The 18,418-nt window shown below is 37.3% G+C and overlaps 1 protein-coding gene across 3 annotated transcripts in view; it reads right to left on the reverse strand.

Annotated features, from left to right (window-relative positions):
* Positions 1-18,168, reverse strand: part of LOC142340620 (large ribosomal subunit protein bL17m-like) — a 435,605-nt gene extending 417,437 nt beyond the window's left edge. For 2 of the 3 annotated variants that reach the window (XM_075391310.1, XM_075391311.1), the window contains exon 1: positions 18,140-18,168. The gene's annotated coding sequence lies outside the window, so the exon portion shown is untranslated. The remainder of the gene's footprint in view (positions 1-18,139) is intronic. The other variant, XM_075391312.1, reaches the window with a different exon arrangement.
* Between the last annotated feature and the right edge of the window lie 250 nt (positions 18,169-18,418).

The following is an 18,418-nucleotide window of genomic DNA, read 5'->3' on the forward strand; positions in this document are numbered from 1 at the left end:
TTATAGAGATAGTAGTAACTTCTTGTTAGAAAGATCAATAACTTTAAAATGTTGCAAATTTTACTATATAGAGAAATTTTAAAACAGGAAGCCTAAAGATGATTATGAATCAAACAATGTTATAGTAAAGTGAGCGCCAACTGCTCCTTGTAACTGACCGCTTTTACTTGAACTCTAAATGGCAAGTGATTGCACTAATTGATTTTGGTGTCAAAAGCAAAGACAATACATTTTGAGCACTAAAAATTCCAAAATTATGGCATCTGACGATGAAAATATAAACAATGAATTACATCAATGACAAAATAATTAATTTAAAAACAAAAATAAAAAACTATAAAAAAATTGCGCTAAATGGGTGCTAATAGCCAAAAAATTAGGTATAAGGCAATCTTTCTTGTTGGGTCTCTAGATTGCTTACACGTAAACCTTCTAAACTTTATGCTCTAATTTTCTTCGCTCCGGGATTGTTTTGCCATAATCGGGGTATGTAATTTTTCAGTCGCTACTTGCAATTTTTCCTTTTTTTGATATTGTGGTTTTCAAAAAAACAGATTTGGTAATTTTAAATTTCAAAATCATGTTTCATTATGCCAAGAGGTTTTTTTGTTTTGCTTCAACCTAAAACCAATGAGATTTATCAAAAATGAGACTAAGAGACCGAAAAACAAAAACTTTTACCAAAATTGTCTAACTCCGAAGAAATCATTGAACATGTCGCGTCAAGGTCTCAAAAACTGTACGAATTGTTGTTAAACACTAGAAAACATATTGAATTTTCTTTAATCACAATAATTAGTAGAACATTAAAAAGTGTACATTGGCCGTATCCCAAAACAAGTATTGTCAAAGTTGTTAAATTAGTTATACTTAAAAATCTTGAAATAAAATGAAATGGGACTATAAAAAAAATTTAAAGTCAAATAATCTAAATTTAAAAATTTAAAGACGAATCATGTTATCATCTTTACTGTATGCGTGTTTTCTTCCAACGTCGGGGTTTGTGAAACTATTCTGTTCTTTTGCTTTTTTTTGGGTAAAAATTGGTAATATTAAAATCCTGTTTCGTGATGTGAGGAGGCGTTTTTGTTTTTGCACCAAACATAAATCAATGAGATGTACCAATAAAAAGACTAATTTAAAGAGCTACAAAAACTTTTACAAAATTGTCTTACTCCAAAAAATCTGAAAAATTCTGACTCCGAAAGAATTGTAGTTAAAAATTAGAAAACATACAGATTTTTCTTTACGCACACTAATTGGTACAACAACAAAAAAATACAATGGCGGTTGAAGCCCAAAATATCACTTTTGTTTTCTCAAAACAACTATTGTCAGAGTAGTTAAAACAGTTTTATATAAAAATCTTGAAAAAAACTGAAATGAGACTATAAAAAAAATGAAAGCCATTTAGTCTATTTTTAAATATTAAAAAATGATTTTGCTTTAGCTAGCATTGTAAGGTTATCAACTTTACTGTATGCGTGTTTTCGAAGAATATGTTGCAACATTTTTCATAAACTTCTTGAGTTTCTGGAATTGATCAACTTGTTTAACTCAAAACTTATTAATTTAAATATGTACAAATCTGCATACACTAAGTAGCGTGTCTTGATTATCTTTTCACTTTTTCGAATTTTTCTATATTTCCAATAGGGCTCCTTGTAAAACTTTGTTAAAATTTTTCTAAAATTCCAAGAGGGCTCCTTGTAAAAATTTGTTAAAACCTTAAAACCGTTAATATGAGCGTTTCTCATTAGGAGTTTTGAAAAGGATACTTTACTCTTCAGATTCGATATAATGTTGCTCACACGGCAATTTGAAAAACTTTTAAGGCACAACAAGTTTTTTACCTGCTCTTGTACTCTTCCCGCGTATTCATTTGTGGCTTGGGTCTACTAATATGTAGAGCTTCTACAGTCATGTTTTTCAGAATCCTGGCACTCACCTATTATCTTACAAATAGAGGCTGTTAGAGTCCCACAGCATTCCATATGTTGGCACACCGGTGAAACAATGTTAGCACCCGGTACTTCTTCAATGAATGGCGCGAGGATCTTTTCCAGGTTGTAATAACTATTTCCTGGTATATACAAGACTTGGCGTAAAAAGTTCAATTTCTTTGCACGTTTGCTAGGCCATGAAGTCTCGTGGTTTGTGATCTTGAACGGAACTTTTAGTTAATTTTTTCGCTTAATAAAGAACTCTTCTTCATATCAAGCAACACGCTGTAGATGTCTTCTTGAACCTTCGGAGCAATGTTATCTTCGCGCAAGCAATTTCTTGAAACTAGGAGCAACCAAGAATTTCAGCCAGTTTCTGGTGATACGATTGCTTCTTCATCACACAAAGTCCCATGCTATATCAAAAGGTACAGCCACGGTGTCATCTTTCAAAAAAATTGCCACCTTTACAACACCACTTCCGTCGGGTGGTTGTCTGACATTTCTAGCCTACCATCAGTTCCCTTTTCCCGGAACGCTGGGACCAATTTGTCTATTTCTGTAAAAAGTGCACCTCATTGAACTTATCGCGGATTAGGTGTTTTGGGCCGTAGGACTGAGGACCTTTACAATCGTTTGTAACTTAATGCCGTCAAGTATTCTAAAAAAAATTTGACAGAATTTAGGCATGAAGTAAAATATGTCCAAGACCCTTTACTTCTCTAGGCAGAATTCACCCAAGAGCTTATGAAAAATAAAATAAGCAGATAAAAAATAAGTGATGTTATCCAAAAACAGCAGTAAAAATTTAGCAGCCTAAGACAGCAATAAAAAATTTGTTCATATTTAATTGAAAAATTTCCAACACAAACGCTGATTCAAGATATTGAGTGAGTAGAGACAATTTAATTTGTTTGCCGTATCAAAAATCACGTCTTACCTATCTCGATTTTCAATCATTTAAACTTTCAGCAAAGAGAACTCATGGACCATCAGTCATGACCATCGAAACGGTTTTTATCGAAAATTAGAGGCGCCTAACATCCTTCAGAGTACCATCAAACAGATCTCGGCTAAGCCAACCATAGGATATCAAAATCCATTCAACCTGACATCAGCCTAATTTTGCATTTATTTTTTAATTCATTTAGATTGGTAGCCCTGTGTAGTGTTAATTTGTACGACCAGTTCGAACAATAATTAATAATGATAATAATGAATCATTGTTTAGGGTCATGTGCAGGGGAGTTTTGAGTCCCTAAACAGTTTCAGTCAAAGTCGAGTCTTCTCGTATTACTGCAACAGGAACAACCACAGATAATTCTCCAGATACAAGGTCGTTCAGGGTCGTATTTGTAACCGATAAATTTAAAGAAGATGTTCATCAGCATCTCATTGGCTTTGCTGATTTATAACTAATTGATAAAAGTGCCAAGGTGGGCCGCCAGTAAACTGGCCATTTTTTTCGGCTCGCAGCCAGAAGGCATTCTTGTTTCAGGTTTGACAAACTTCTTGTAGTGAAAATTTTGATGTTTCCTTGGGTACACTGCTTTCCAATTCTGACATCATGCACCTAATGAGTTCAGTCAATATCGTATCTTCCATTCGATGTCCAAGAACACCAAAACAATATGGAGCTTGTGATACAAGGAGAGAGGGAAAAGCGCAGCCTAGTGAGTCGTCCTTTGTAATCCACTTGACTAGTTCCAAGATTCCACGCTTTCGCTCTGTGTTGAAATTTCTCGATCAAATTCAGGTTACCTATAAATTATCTCGAGAGAACACTGCCGTCGTATAATATCATAGGAAATATGTAACTACAATACAACTGCTTTTTCGACGTAACTACAATACAACTACAATACAACTACTTTTTTGTAGTCCATCTTATCAGTTGACAAGCTACCTTGCGCATTTTCGCTTCAATACCGACCATTTTTTCCATTTTTTGAAGGGCTGGACTTCCCAAAAGATAAGCCAAAGCAGTGTATTGCGCCTTTTGAGCTTGAAGTTTGAGGTTTTACCTACGCTGCAATTGAAATTCGGTTCTTCTTTTGCCTCGGAATGTGAATCTTGAAACAATCTGTGAGCCATTATTACCAGAGTTGAAGATCTACGTCAGCATTGCTGAAGAAGTATGGAAGATGTGGTTCTCTTCAAAATGCTTACAGAGAAATGTCCAGTTGGCCTTTGAGTACGCAAAGACATAAAAGTCTAAAAAGAAGAGGTTTCAATGACTCTGGACCGGAGGATCCAGTTGAGACCGGAAAGTTTAAGTAGATCCAGAGGTTTCTAATGTTTCAGTGAAAACCAGAGGCTCCTAACATCCTTCAGAGTACCATCAAACAGATCTCTGCTAAGCCCTCCCAGGGATGTCCGCCTTTGTAATCCACATGGCTAGTACCAAGAACCCACGCTGTCACTCTGTGTTGAACTTTCTCGATCAACTTCAGGTCACCTATAAATTATTTCGAGGAAGAACTACCGTCGTGTAATATCATAGGAACTACGTAACTAAAATACAAAATCTGTTTCCAGAACCCACTTGTTTTGGCTGAAATGTTCCGTTTGATCAATTGAAAGGCTTGAGCAGCTTTACCGGCTCGTCTCTTAGCCTGACAACACTATGCTTAATTTCTAACAATCATGACGCCAAGATTTTTCTCTACATCAGAGTAGCCGAGGTACCTGTCGTTCATTTTGAGCTTAAATTGGTTCTTGAAACATACAACTTTGCTTTTTAACAGTGTTCAACATAATCATGTTAGCGTCACGCCATCTGCTCACTTTGGTAGCTTCAATTTTCAATGTAACAAAAATATTGCCAACAATTTTCCATTTTGTAGTCTTCAACGTAGTCGAAGCATTTTGACATAAAGCAGGTTGGAAGATCGTTTATGTAGACACTGGAAAACAGCGGTCCCAGAAAAGACCCATGAGGTACTCCACAATAGAGAACTAGCACAGACGAGACCGCATATGGAACTCGTACTCTCTGTTTCCTATCGGTCAAGTTTTTTTTTGAGAAGCTGTAATGCACCGCCTCAGATGCCAATGACAAATAGTTATCTATTAAACGTTTATGAACATTTGGGTGACTGTGGATCTGTCCATTGTGAATCCATTTTGCTGGGGAACGAGTGTGCTCTCGAGCTTTGCATTGAGTTTACAGAAAAAAACCCACTCGAACAAAATAGAAAGACAACTCAGAAGTGTAATCGGTCTATAATTGGCAAATGATTGTTTATCGTCATATTTGTACAACGGAACAACTTGGCCTTCCTTCCATAGTTTTGGGAACATTTTTTGTTAGCTATGGAGTTGAAAGGCATGTTACGGAGGTTATCGGAGCCAATGACCTTATGGATCTGCAGACTATCCAGTGATAACCTAATTTCCTCGCAATTAAGGTAAAAGATAAATCATTTGTGTGAGTTATAGTTGTAGAGAAGCGTCTACGGTCACACTTATTCTAAACAGTCTGAAAACACTCATTGAAGAGCTAAGCTTTTTCGAAAATCTTAGTGCATTTTTTTTCTTCGAAATGCAACTCGGACGGAAAATAGGAGAAATTTTCAACCCCTAAGTTTTTTGTGTATCTCGGAGAAACAGCCAGTGGAGAAAACATCCCACTCATAGTCCAACTTATCAGTTGCCAAGTTATCTTGAATTGTTGCTTCAATACTTTTCAAGATTTCTAGTCTCGAGAGGGTGGACTTCCCAAAAGATAAGCCGAAGCAGCATATTGCGCTTTTTGAGAAAATTCGATGTTTGAGGTTTAACCTACGCTGCAATTGACATCCGGTGTTTCGTTCGCCTCGGAATGTGAATTTCGAAACAACCTTGGAGCCATTAGTAGCAGAGTTGAAGATCTACGTAAGCATTACTGAAGCAGTATGGGAGAAAAGATTCTCTTCCATATGTTTCCAGAGAAATGTTCAGTCGGACTTTGAGTACGCAAAGACATTAAAGTCTAAAGGAGAAGAGGTTTTAATGGCTCTGGACCGGAGGATCCAGTTGAGACCAGAAATTTTCAGTGGATCCAGAGGCTCCTAAAGTTTAAGTGAAGACCAGAGAGTCAAAATATCCTTTAGAGTATCATCAATCAGATCTCTGCTAAGCCATCCTTAGGATATTAAAATGCATTCCAACTGACATCAGTTGAATAGTGCTTTTCTTTTTAACTCATTTAGATTGGTAGCCCTCTGTAGTATTAAATTGTACGGCCAATTCGAACAGAAAATATTATTAATATTAAAAAATCAATATTTAGGGTCAAGTGCAGGGGAGTTTTGAGTCACTAAGCAGTTTCAGTCAAAGTCTAGTCTTTTCGCATTACTGCACCTGGAATAGCCACAGATAATTCTTCAGGTACAAAGTCGTCCAGTGTCTTAATTGTAACTGAAAAATTTAAAGATGTTCATCAGCATCTCATTGGCTTTGCTGATTTCTACTCTAGTCGATGCAAGTGCCAAGATGGGCTGCCGTTAAATTGGCCAGTTTTTTGGCACGCAGCCAGAAGGCACTCTCTTGTCTGCGATTACATCAACACAACATGGAGCTTGTAATACAAGGAGAGAGAAGGAGAAGTCGCAGCCTTCTGAGGCGTCCTTTGTAATCCACTTGACTGGATCCAAGAATCCACGCTGTCGCTCTATGTTGAACTTTCACGATCAATTTCAGGTCACCTATAAATTATTTCGAGAGAACACTGCCGTCGCATAGTATCATAGGAACTGCGTAACTACAATACAACTGCTTTTCGACAACCAACTTGTTTTGGCTTAAATTTTCCGTTTGATTATTTGAAAGGTCTGAGTAGCTTTTTTGGCTCGTCTCTTAGCCTGAAAAGACTATGTTTATTTTTCAAAATCTTGACGCCAAGATCGTACTCTACATCAGAGTAGCCGAGGTACCTGGCGTTCATTTTGAGCTTAAATTGGTTCTTGAAACAGACAACTTTGCTTTTTAACAGTGTTCAGCATAATCATGTTAGCGTCACGCCATCTGCTCACTTTGGTAGCTTCAATTTTCAATGTAACAAGATTATTGCCAACAATTTTCCATTTTGTAGTCTTCAGCGTAGTCGAAGCATTTTGACATGAAGCAGGTTGGAGGATCGTTTATGTAAACACTGGAAAACAGCGGTCCCAGAAATGACCCTTGAGGTACGCCACAATAGAGAACTAGCACAGACAAGACCGCATATCCGAATCGTACTCTCTAATTCCTATCGGTCAAGTAGTTTTTGAGAATCTATAATGCACTGCCTCAGATGCCACTGACAAATAGATTATCTATTAAACGTTCGAGACAGACTTTGTCAAATGCCATTTAAAAAGTCCGAGTAGATTGCCGCCAGATTCCCACTGTTGTAGTTGTCGTATATTTCGATGTGTTACACGATCATATAGGTGACCGTGGCTATGTCCCTTGTGAATCCATTTTGCTGGGGAACGATTGTGCTTTCGAGTTTCGCATTGAGTTTACAGAAAAAAACCGACTAGAACCAAAATAGAAAGACAACTCAGAAAAGTAATCGGTCTATAATTGACACATGATTGTTTATCGCCATCTTTGAACAACGGAACAACGTCGCCTGCATTCAATAGGTTTGAAAAAGTTTTTGTTAGCTATGGAGTTGAAAAGCAGTGACACAGACTTCGAGAGCACGTTTGCGGGAGTCTTCAAATGCATGTTACGGAGGTTACCTTATGGCCTTAAGGATCTGCAGACTTTCCAGTGATAACCTAATTTTCTCGCAATTAAGGTGAAAAAAAATTATTTGTGTAAGTAATTGTTGTAGTGTTGTAGAGCTGCTTCTATGGTCACACATATTCTAAACAGTCTAAAAACACTCATTGAAGGCTCAGCTCTTTCAAAATTCTTAGTGCATTTTTTTTCCTTCGAAATGCTCTTCGCACGGAAAATAAGAAAAGTTTTAAACCTCTTCAGTGTTTCTTGTATCTCGGGGAAACAATCAGTGGAGAAAACATCCCTCTCGTTGTTCATCTTATCAGTTGCCAAGCTGTCTTGAATTGTCGCTTTAATATCTTTCAAGTTTTCTATTCTCGTGAGGTTGACTTCCCAAAAGATAAGCCGAAGCGGCTTATTAGGCCTTTTGAGCAAATTTGAAGTTTGAGGTTTAACCTACGAGAATTTTGGATGATTGTCGATAATGAATCGGTTTTTTGGCAAAATACAAGCAACACAGAAGCGCTTCATAATCTGCCAGATCGAGAACGAGAACAACGACATCTACAAATATTTAACGTGGAGGCATTGCAGATGAGGCAACAACAACCGAAGTTAAACACGCATACCGGGGGCGGGAGCTAACACTCAAATATTAGTCTGCAGTATGAGTTGGCTTGTTCGGTAAAAATTTCAACGAACAAAATAAGAAGAAAGGCAAAAAATAACGCTGCTGCTGGAAAATAGTCCGTCAAAATATCAAAAATGGAAGAAATTGAGCGACCTGTTTTGAAAGTTCATAAATTCGATTTAAACAAGTGATCATTTCCAAGAACTAAAAAATTTTTTATTCTTTGTAGTGATTGTTGATATATATAGAGTGATTGTTGACTTCTGTGTTTTACAGTGAGTGTAACAGCAAACAATACTCCGCCGTGTTTCGACTTACCATTGTGGGAGTCAGGGTAAAATAAATGAATCTAAAACTGATTCAAAAACAGGGCATTGTCATGAATTTCGGCTAGCAGCCAGGTTTCAGTCATGCAGAAGATGTTTTATTAGTTACAAGCCGTTATGGCGTCGGAAATGCTCATTCTCGTGTTATTTTCCAACAGACTCGCTCATTGTAAACAAATCTTTGGCAGAATCTAATCATCGTGAAGATTCAATTTTATTTTCGACCAAGTTGCTATCGACAAGTTGTAGAAGGTTTTGGTCTTTGATTTTCAGATTCTTTAGCTCAACAACAGAGACAATTACCACCTTTTTTTGCTCTCAATAGTTGCGTTTCATGCTGCTCGTCCGCAGGTCGAAGTTCTTTACTTACGTAGCATGGCTTTTTGTACTGTTTCAACTTTTTACTGAATTCAGAATGAGTCTATTATGCCAACTATTTCTAACTTCGAAGTCAATTGTATTGATTCTGTTTTCATGCTGTGGTCCAAGGCATCTCATCTCAGTGATATCGCAGTCCACGTTCATGAAGGCCAACATTTGTTTAATCTCTTTCATATCGTCTGGCTGTTTCTCCCAAGCATTTAGTGAGGAAATTTCAAGCACTCCTCTTACTCTAATACCCTTTGCTGCAGCCACCTGAATGGTCCTTTGTTCAACAGCTGGTTGACGTGCAGCAGTTTATACGGCACTAGTGTTGGTTATAACAGTTTCCTTCATCTTCGATATTGATTTTTAATTTTGTTTACCTCCGTTTACAGGGTTTTCAGACAATTATCATCAATTGGAGCTACTTGCTGAAGTTTAATATTAGATTCGACTGAAATTTCAGTACGAATATTTCATATAATTATAATGAAATATACTAAACAGGATCAGAAGCAACTAGGCAGAGATGACATACAGGCCATTAACTGTCGTTCATATAATCAAATTCTCATGAATTTATAATTATAATTTGCACATAAGGCACAGTGACAGTGTTCCTGTAGAATGAAAGACAACGATCAATGACGAATTTATATTTTTTTTAAAATAAAAATCCAGCAAACCTCTAAAGATACCTGAACTTTTCCCAATGTGGTTAAAAGATGCCGGTCAAGAGGTCCTAAGACCTGAGGTGCGTTCCAAAAAAATCAAAAGAACAATTTTGAAGTTCAATCATGAACACAAGCTAAAGTAAATCAACACTTCAATTCCAAAATAAAATGAAAGATCATTATCTGAATTCGAACGAAGAAAATATTATATTTTTTCTGGTGATATACATTGGACATAATTTTGTGCATTCAAAGACAATAACCAAAGCACGAGAAATGGATCTCCTCTGGGCAATACTCCCACAGAATCTAGAAAAGCCCCACATTATTCACAGATAAGGGTATTATAAAAGAAATAAAGAAAGAAATCTGAACACATACTAGAACAAGGTATCGAATATAATCTTTTATTAACAAAAGCTTGAGATGATCTATGCAATGTCTTAATGTTATTTCGCCTTCTCAAAGAGGATTAACAATGAAGTCATTTCTAATCAAGTAAATCAACAAAACGCATCCTCCCCAGGCCAAAGAATTCTTATCTGAGGCTTTATTCAGGCGTGGTTTGTTGAAGAGTCCAGATGAGATGCTTCTCGTAGTCAGGCGCTCTTTCACGTCACGCTGATGAGGGCTGTTCAGATACCAAGTAGGAAATTTAGCGTTGACAATTTCCAAAGTAAATTACAATATTTCCAGAATGTATAAATCGTATACACTTAGGATAGTAGATTCTGAGAAAAGGCAGGATACACTTTCTCTATGTTTTCTGAAAGATATCAGCTTAAGCAGTTTTCTCTACATCACATAGATACGACTCAACTTAGAAGATGTTGTACATCCATAGAAAAAAAGACCATATCGAACTATCGGTTCGATAAATGAATGGCATTAGAGAATGAAACGTTTCTACTCACGAACTTTCTAATTCTTGCGACCACAAAAACATGCTTTGACCAGCGTTTCAAAACCTCATCAGCACGAACGTCGAAAGAAAAGATTTTGTCTAAATTAATGACCAGCTACTCCACAGAATCTAAGTTTTTCAACCTTTGATTTTGATGCCTAATATCTGTCAATGGTTGACAGATAACTACATAAGTTCGGATTTCTTTACATTCAAAAGTAAATGATTACAAGTGATCCACTTTTGCAGGCAAAAAACGTCAGAACCAAAGCATCTGTCATCCAAATTTTTTGCGGATTACCTAAGTGTTGTATCATCCGCAAACATATGTTTGTCAAAATATTTGCAAACATTAAAGTTCGTTTGTATATATAATAGAAAGGAGAGGGCCGAGTATTGACCCTTGTGGCACACCGCTACTAAATACTTTGAAGTCTGAGAACGCTCCATTGATAAAATCAGTCTGTTGCCGGTTCAAGAAATAACTGCGAAACCAACTCAAAGTGACTCCTTACACAACACAATTTTCAAGTTTATCAATCATCAAATCTTGATTAACGGCATTGAATGCTTTACTTAAGTGAAATAAAATACAAAACCGTTTGGTTGACACGTTAAGTTGTAGTTTCTCAAGTATCTCTTCAATTGCATATACTGTACTACATCCAGTTCAAAAATCGACTGTTTTTCATTGAATTGATTGCTCATAAAGCTATGCAATTGGGTATACATAGCTCGTTCGAAGACTTTGCTAACAACGCAAGAATAATATTGGTCAATAATTGCTCGCCTCAAAGATTGAAATTTTTTGAAAAGCGGAGTTATGCGCGCCTTTTTGAGACAATCTGGAAAATTTCCTCGGAAAAAGAACAATTTTTAAGTCCAGTTAAGTGTGGCAAAAACTGGAAGCAAAGATTTTATTATTTTCACAGACAACCCATCGAGTCCCGTTGATTTATTAGGATTAAGTGCGGTACCTGTTTTCTCTACCTCTTCGTCACCCAATGGAAAAAGAAACATTGACTTTAAGCCCGACGAAAAACTAAACTTCCTCCAAGTCTACTCAGATTGTTCTAATTTATTGCCAGCAATGGTCTTGAAATACCCATTGAACAAATCAATTATGGTCTCACCATCATCAACAATAGCGCCACCTTTCATTCGAAGTTTGAATTGTTCGCTCTCTAACCGGTTACTGGTTATTTGGTTTATGTGTCCAAAGATATTGCTTTTTGTTGGAATTGTACGCAGAACCTTATTAATATAATAGTGGCGTTTCCTATTGGCGGATAGACTGTTGACCGGTTTCCCGTCCATTTCGAATTCCTAAAAGTATTCTGAATTTTTTCTTCACTCTTTGAATTCACTATTTCTTTTTACTTTTGCTGGCTGAACTTTATTATCAATTCAAGATACTTTTTTCCTACGAGAAACTATTGTTTTTTTGTTGATTTTTGAGAACTTTTGTGTACTTTTCAATTTGGTTGTCTTGCTTGAGTAGATCGATGTTCATATCACCCACTAAGTATTAGCAATCAAAAATTTCAGAGAATTTTTCCAGAAATTTATCAGGCACCACAAGAAATTTCGCTTTAGAGTTGGATGGCAAATTATAAACAAAGCCCACAAAAAACGATTTTTCCAAAAGAGTCCCACATTTGAGCAGTAAAATGTTTTCAGACTCTGTGTCAAAAACTTCAGCTTTAATACAATCATGCACGTATTTACGAGTACTCTGATGTTTGCGTGACTCTTAACGTGACAACGGTTGGAAAAGGTGTAAACATCAATTTTAAAATGAGTTGCATTCGATTCGACCCCAAACCAGGTCTCTGTGAGGCAAATGATAGTATTTTTGAAGTTTTTAGTAACATGATATTGAATTTCGTCCAAATGTTTTATTAAAGACAGAATTTTGACATCGAAAATAGTATGATTTGTCAAAGCGTAATTACTATAGCTATCAATACGATGACTATTTTGAGAACGAGAAAAATATCTTACTGAAATTGATTGTTTGTCTGGTTTAAGCACTTTCGACAATTTTGGGAAACATTTTCTGAACATCTTACAATGTGTTTAGCACTGTTTTTGAATCGTTCGCATTATAACCCCTTCCTTCACCGATTGGGCAGATTTGATATTAGTATCTCTGCTCAAAGAAAACAATATTCTCAAATGCAATGGTGTCACATAATCATTGAGATAAGTTTTAGCTGATTGAGATTGCAGGTGTTTCTTATTCGGCCTCAATTCTAATTTCTCTCTTCGAACAAAACGATCAATCAAAGGTCGCTTACCGCGTCTGCTTCGAAACTTGCTTGTCCCTCCAGTACTGGGGCATCGGCTTGACTGCCCCTCTCTGTGATCTTGTGAGCACGAACCCACAAAGGAATGGCCGGGCCAGCAAGTTCTTAGGGATGCGTTCTGGGAGCCAGATCCTCGACCAGACAATGCACCCATTCCCTTCACAGCCATCACCAGTCCACTCCACCATATGATAACCCCCATTCTGATCCGCAAATTGGGTTGACTTTTTTGTGTCCCGAACCATCATTCATCCTTCTCTGAAACTATATAATAAGTTTATCACAACAATTAGACAAACATTAGGCTCAACCTTATTAGGAGTGAGATTGAATCATGTGATCTTGCTAGTCCCAAAAGAGCACCACAATTGCTGAAGGTTTTGCTATTTTAGTGTTGTTTCAACTAAACGAAAAGCTAGTTCTGTCTGGGAATTGCTCTATGCTTTTTCTGGGATTCGGTACAGAGATCACCAATGTGTTCCTTCACTGAAAATTTCACATTGGAAGGTGCTCTTCGTAGCCCAAATGGACAATGTAAACATCTAAAACAACTAACTGCGAGTTTGCTTGGCGAATTTTTGTTCATTGATGTGTTTAGCACTGTTTGTGAATCGTTCGCATTATAATCCCTTCCTTCACCGATTGGGCAGATTTGATATTAGTATCTCTGCTCAAAGAAAACAATATTCTCAAATGCAATGGTGTCACATAATCATTGAGATAAGTTTTAGCTGATTCAGATTGCAGGTGTTTCTTATTCGGCCTCAATTCTAATTTCTCTCTTCGAACAAAACGTTCAATCAAAGGTCGCTTACCGCCTTTTCTTGAAGGGAGACCATGACGTACACTGATGTCCCTTTTAAAGCATACCCCACATTACCCTGCTACCTTGAGCACTTCCTCGTATGGATTCTCGTTGCTACCTCCATCATCCAGACCTAAAATTCTCACGTTGTCTTGCCTCCCATATTGTTGAATTGCATCTTCTTCGAAACTTGCTTGTCCCTCCAGTACGGGGGCATCGGTTTGACTGCCCCTCTCTGAGATCTTGTGAGCAAGAACCCACAAAGGAATGGCCGGGCCAGCAAGTTCTTAGGGATGCGTTCTGGGAGCCAGATCCTCGACCAGACAATGCACCCGTTCCCTTCACAGCCATCACCAGTCCATTCCACCATATGATAACTCCCATTCTGATCCGCAAATTGGGTTGACTTTTTTGTATCCCGAACCATCATTCATCCTTCTCTGAAACTATATAATAAGTTTATCACAACAATTAGACAAACATTGGGGTCAACCTTATTAGGAGTGAGATTGAGTCATGTGATCTTGCTAGTCCCAAAAGAGCACAATAATTGCTGAAGGTTTTGCCATTTTAGTGTTGTTTCAACTAAACGAAAAGCTAGTTCTGTCTGGAAATTGCTCTACGCTTTTTCTGAGATTCGGTACAGAGATCACCAATGTGTTCTTGCACTGAAAATTTCACATTGGAAGGTGCTCTTCGTAGCCCAAATGGACAATGTAAACATCTAAAACAACTAACTGCGAGTTTACTTGGCGAATTTTTGTTCATTGATGTGTTCCCTGTTGAAGAGATTAAAAAGCGTCAGTCGTTGAAGGGGAAAATCGATCGTTTATTTAAATCAAGAACTAAGGATGATGCAAAATCAGATATCAAAGATCATGACTTTTGCGGATCAATATTAAGACCTAATTCGACGAAGAGTTTTTCATACCACTATCACAAAATGTCCTGGAAATTGAACCGAAACATACAAGAGTCGCGAAGGGTTAAAGAAAAACATTGATTGCAAAAGCATTGAATTATTTGTCCATCTATCTCTGCTTGGATCCTCTGCAGGCCAGTGAATTCTTAACTGAGGCTTTATTCAGGCGTGGTTTCTTAAAGAGATCAGATGAGATGCTTCCCGTAGTCAGAAACGTTTTCACGTCAGTCACGCTGATATGGGCTTTTCAGATACCGAATAGGCAATTTAGCGTTGACCGATTTCAAAACAAATTACAATAATTCCAGAATGTATAAATCGTATGCACTTAGGAGAGTAGATTCTGAGAAAAGGCAGGATACACTTTCTCTGTGTTTGCTGAAAGATATCAGCTTAAGCAGATTTCTCTGCATCACATAGATACGACTTAACTTAGAAGATGTTGTACATCCATAGAAAAAAGACCATATCGAACTATCGGTTCGATAAAGGAATGGCATTAGAGAATAAAACGTTTCTACTTACGATTTTTCTAATTCTTGCGACCCCAAAAACATGCTTTGACCAGCGTTTCAAAACCTCATCAGCAGGAACGTCGAAAGAAAAGTTTTTTTCTAAATTTTTGACCAGGTACTCCACAGAATCTAAGTTTTTCAACCTTTGATTTTGATGCCTAATATCTGTCAATGGTTGACAGATAACTACATGAGTTCGGATTTCTTTACATTCAAAAGTAAATGATTACAAGTGATCCACTTTTGCAGGCAAAAAACGTCAGAACCAAAGCATCTGTCATCCAAATTTTTTGCGGAGTACCTAAGTATTGTATCATCCGCAAACATATGCTCGTCAAATCATTTGCAAATATTAAAGTTCGTTTGTATATATAATAAAAAGGAGAGGGCCGAGTATTGACCCTTGTGGCACACCGCTACTAATTACTTTCAAATTTAAAAACGCTCCATTGATGAACTCAGTCTGGTGCTCGTTCAAGGAATAACTGCGAAATCAACTCAAAGTGACTCCTTACACAACATTATTTTCACGTTTCTCAATCATCAAAACTTGATTAACGATATTTAATGCTTTACTTAAGTGAAAAAGATAAAAAACTGTTTGGTTGACATGTTGAATTGTATTTTCTCAACCAACTCTACAATTTCCATTACTGTACTACATCTAGTTCAAAAAACGAATATTTTTCATTGAATGTTTGCTCATAAAGCTATACAATTGGGTATACATAGCTCGTTCGAAGACTTTGCTAACAACGCAAGATTACTACTGGTTAATAATTGCTCGCTTCAAACATTGAGTTTTTTTTTGAAAAGCGGAGTTACGCGTGCTTTTTTGAGACAATCTGGAACAATTCCTCGAAAAAAGAACGATTTATAAGTCCAGTTAAGTGTGGCAAAATTGGAAGCAAAGATTTCAGTATTTTTACAGACATACCATCAAGTTCCGTTGATTTATTAGGATTAAGTGCGGTAACTATTTTCTCTACTTCTTCATCACCCAATGGAATAAGAAACATTGACTTTACGCCCGACGAAAAACTAAACTTCCTCCAATTCTAAGATTGTTCTAGTTTACTGCCAGCATTGGTCTTGAAATACCCATTGAACAATTCAGCTGCGGTCTAACCGTCATCAACAGTAGCGCCACCTTTCATTCGAAGTTTGATTTGCTCGCTCTCTAACCAGTTGCTGGTTATTTCGTTTTTGTTTCCAAAGATATTGCTTTGTGTTGAAATTGTACGCAGGACCTTATTAATATAATATTGGCTTTTCTTATTGGCGACTAGACTGTTGATCGGTTTCCCGGCCATTATGAATTCCGGAAGGAATGTTGAATTTTTCTTTACTTTCAGAATTTACTATTCCTTTTTACTATTGCTCGCTGAAATTTCTTATCAATTCAAGATATTTTTTTCCTACGAGAAAATTTTGTCTTTATTGTAGTATAACACGGGATGACGGACAAAAAATATTTTTGAAAGATTCCATATCAACTTTTGGCATATCATAATACTCTATACTAGAAGGTTGATTTTCGAGATCAAACAACAATCTGCTATGATCTGGTTCATTGCGGTGAAAGCTAATGCGTTGCTATCGCAAGCTCTGTCGACCGCTACAAACTTCATTTGGAGTGGTGACGGATGTAGCTTAGTGATCTGTTATAGTAATGGGAATAACTTCGCTACTCAGAAACATCCTTTTGTTGCATGTTATCTGATCAATCAGTGTAGATGATCTCCCGGCGATCCGGGTTGCATCAGTAATGATTTGCTCCACAATGTGTTTTATGAGAATATTCGTGTACTTTTCAATTTGGTTGTCTTGCTTGAGTAGATCGGTGTTCATATCACCCACTAAGTTTCAGCAACCAATATTTTCTGAGATTTTTTTCCAAAAACTTATCAAGGTCCACAATGAATTTCGCATTAGAGTTGGATGACAAATTATAAACAAAGCCCACACAAACGATTTGTCCAAAAGAGTCCCACATTTGAGCAGTGAATCGTTTTCAGACTCTGTGTCAAATACTTCAGCTTTAATGCACTCATGCACGTATTTACGAGTATTCTAACGTGACAACGGTTGAAAAAGGTGTAAACATCAATTTAAAAAAATGGTTGCATTCGATTTGACCTCAAACCAGGTCTCTGTGAGACAAATGATTGTATTTTTGAAGGTTTTGGTATCATGATATTGAATGTCGTCCAAATGTTTATTTAAAGACAGAACGTTGACATGGAATTTAGTATGAATTGTCAAAGTGTAATTACTATAGCTATCAATACGATGACTATTTTGAGAACGAGAATGATCTCTTACTGAAATTGATTGTTTGCCTGGTTTAAAGCACTTTCGACAATTTTGGGAAACGCTCTTTGAACATCATACTATGTGTTTAGCATTGTTTTTGAATCGTTCGCTTTATAATCTTTTCCTTCACCGATTGGGCAGATTTGATGGTAGGATCTCTGCTCAAAGAAAACAATATTCTCGAATGCAATGGTGTCACATAATCATTGAGATAAATCTTAGCTGATTGAGATTGCAGGTTTTTCTTATTCGGCCTGAATTATTTTTCTCTTCGAACAAAACGATCAATCAAAGGTCGCTTACCGCCTTTTTCTTGAAGGGAGACCATGACGTACACTGATGTCCCTTTTCAAGCATACCCCACAGTACCCTGCTACCTTGAGCACTTCCTCGTATGGATTCTCGTTGCTACCGCCATCATCCAGCCCAAAAATTCTCACGTCTCGCCTCCCATATTGTTGAATTGCATCTGCCTCGAAACTTGCTTGTCCCTCCAGTACTGGGGCATCCGTTTGACTGCTCCTCTTTGAGATCTTGTGAGCACGAACCCACAAAGGAATGGCCGGGCCAGTAAGTTCTTGGGGATGCGTTCTGGGAGCCAGATCCTCGACCAGACAATGCACGCATTCCCTTCACAGCCATCACCAGTCCACTCCACCATATGATAACTCCCATTCTGGTCCGCAATTTGGGTTGACTTTTTTGTATCCCGAACCATCGTTCATCCTTCTCTGAAACTATTTAATAAGTTTATCACAACAATTAGACAAACATTAGGGGCAACCTGATTAGGAGTGAGATTGGGTCATGTGATCTTGCTAGTCCCAAAAGAGCACCATAATTGCTGAAGGTTTTGCCATTTTAGTGTTGTTTCAACTAAACGAAAAGCTAGTTCTGTCTGGGAATTGCTCTACGCTTTTTCTGGGACTCGGTAGAGGTCATCAATGTGTTCCTGCACTGAAAATTTCACATTGGAAGGTGCTCTTCGTAGCCCAAATGGACAATGTAAACATCTA

This window comes from Convolutriloba macropyga, chromosome 6, assembly GCF_964194025.1.
Source record: "Convolutriloba macropyga chromosome 6, txConMacr16.3, whole genome shotgun sequence".
In the NCBI taxonomy this organism is placed as follows: Eukaryota; Metazoa; Xenacoelomorpha; order Acoela; family Convolutidae; genus Convolutriloba; species Convolutriloba macropyga.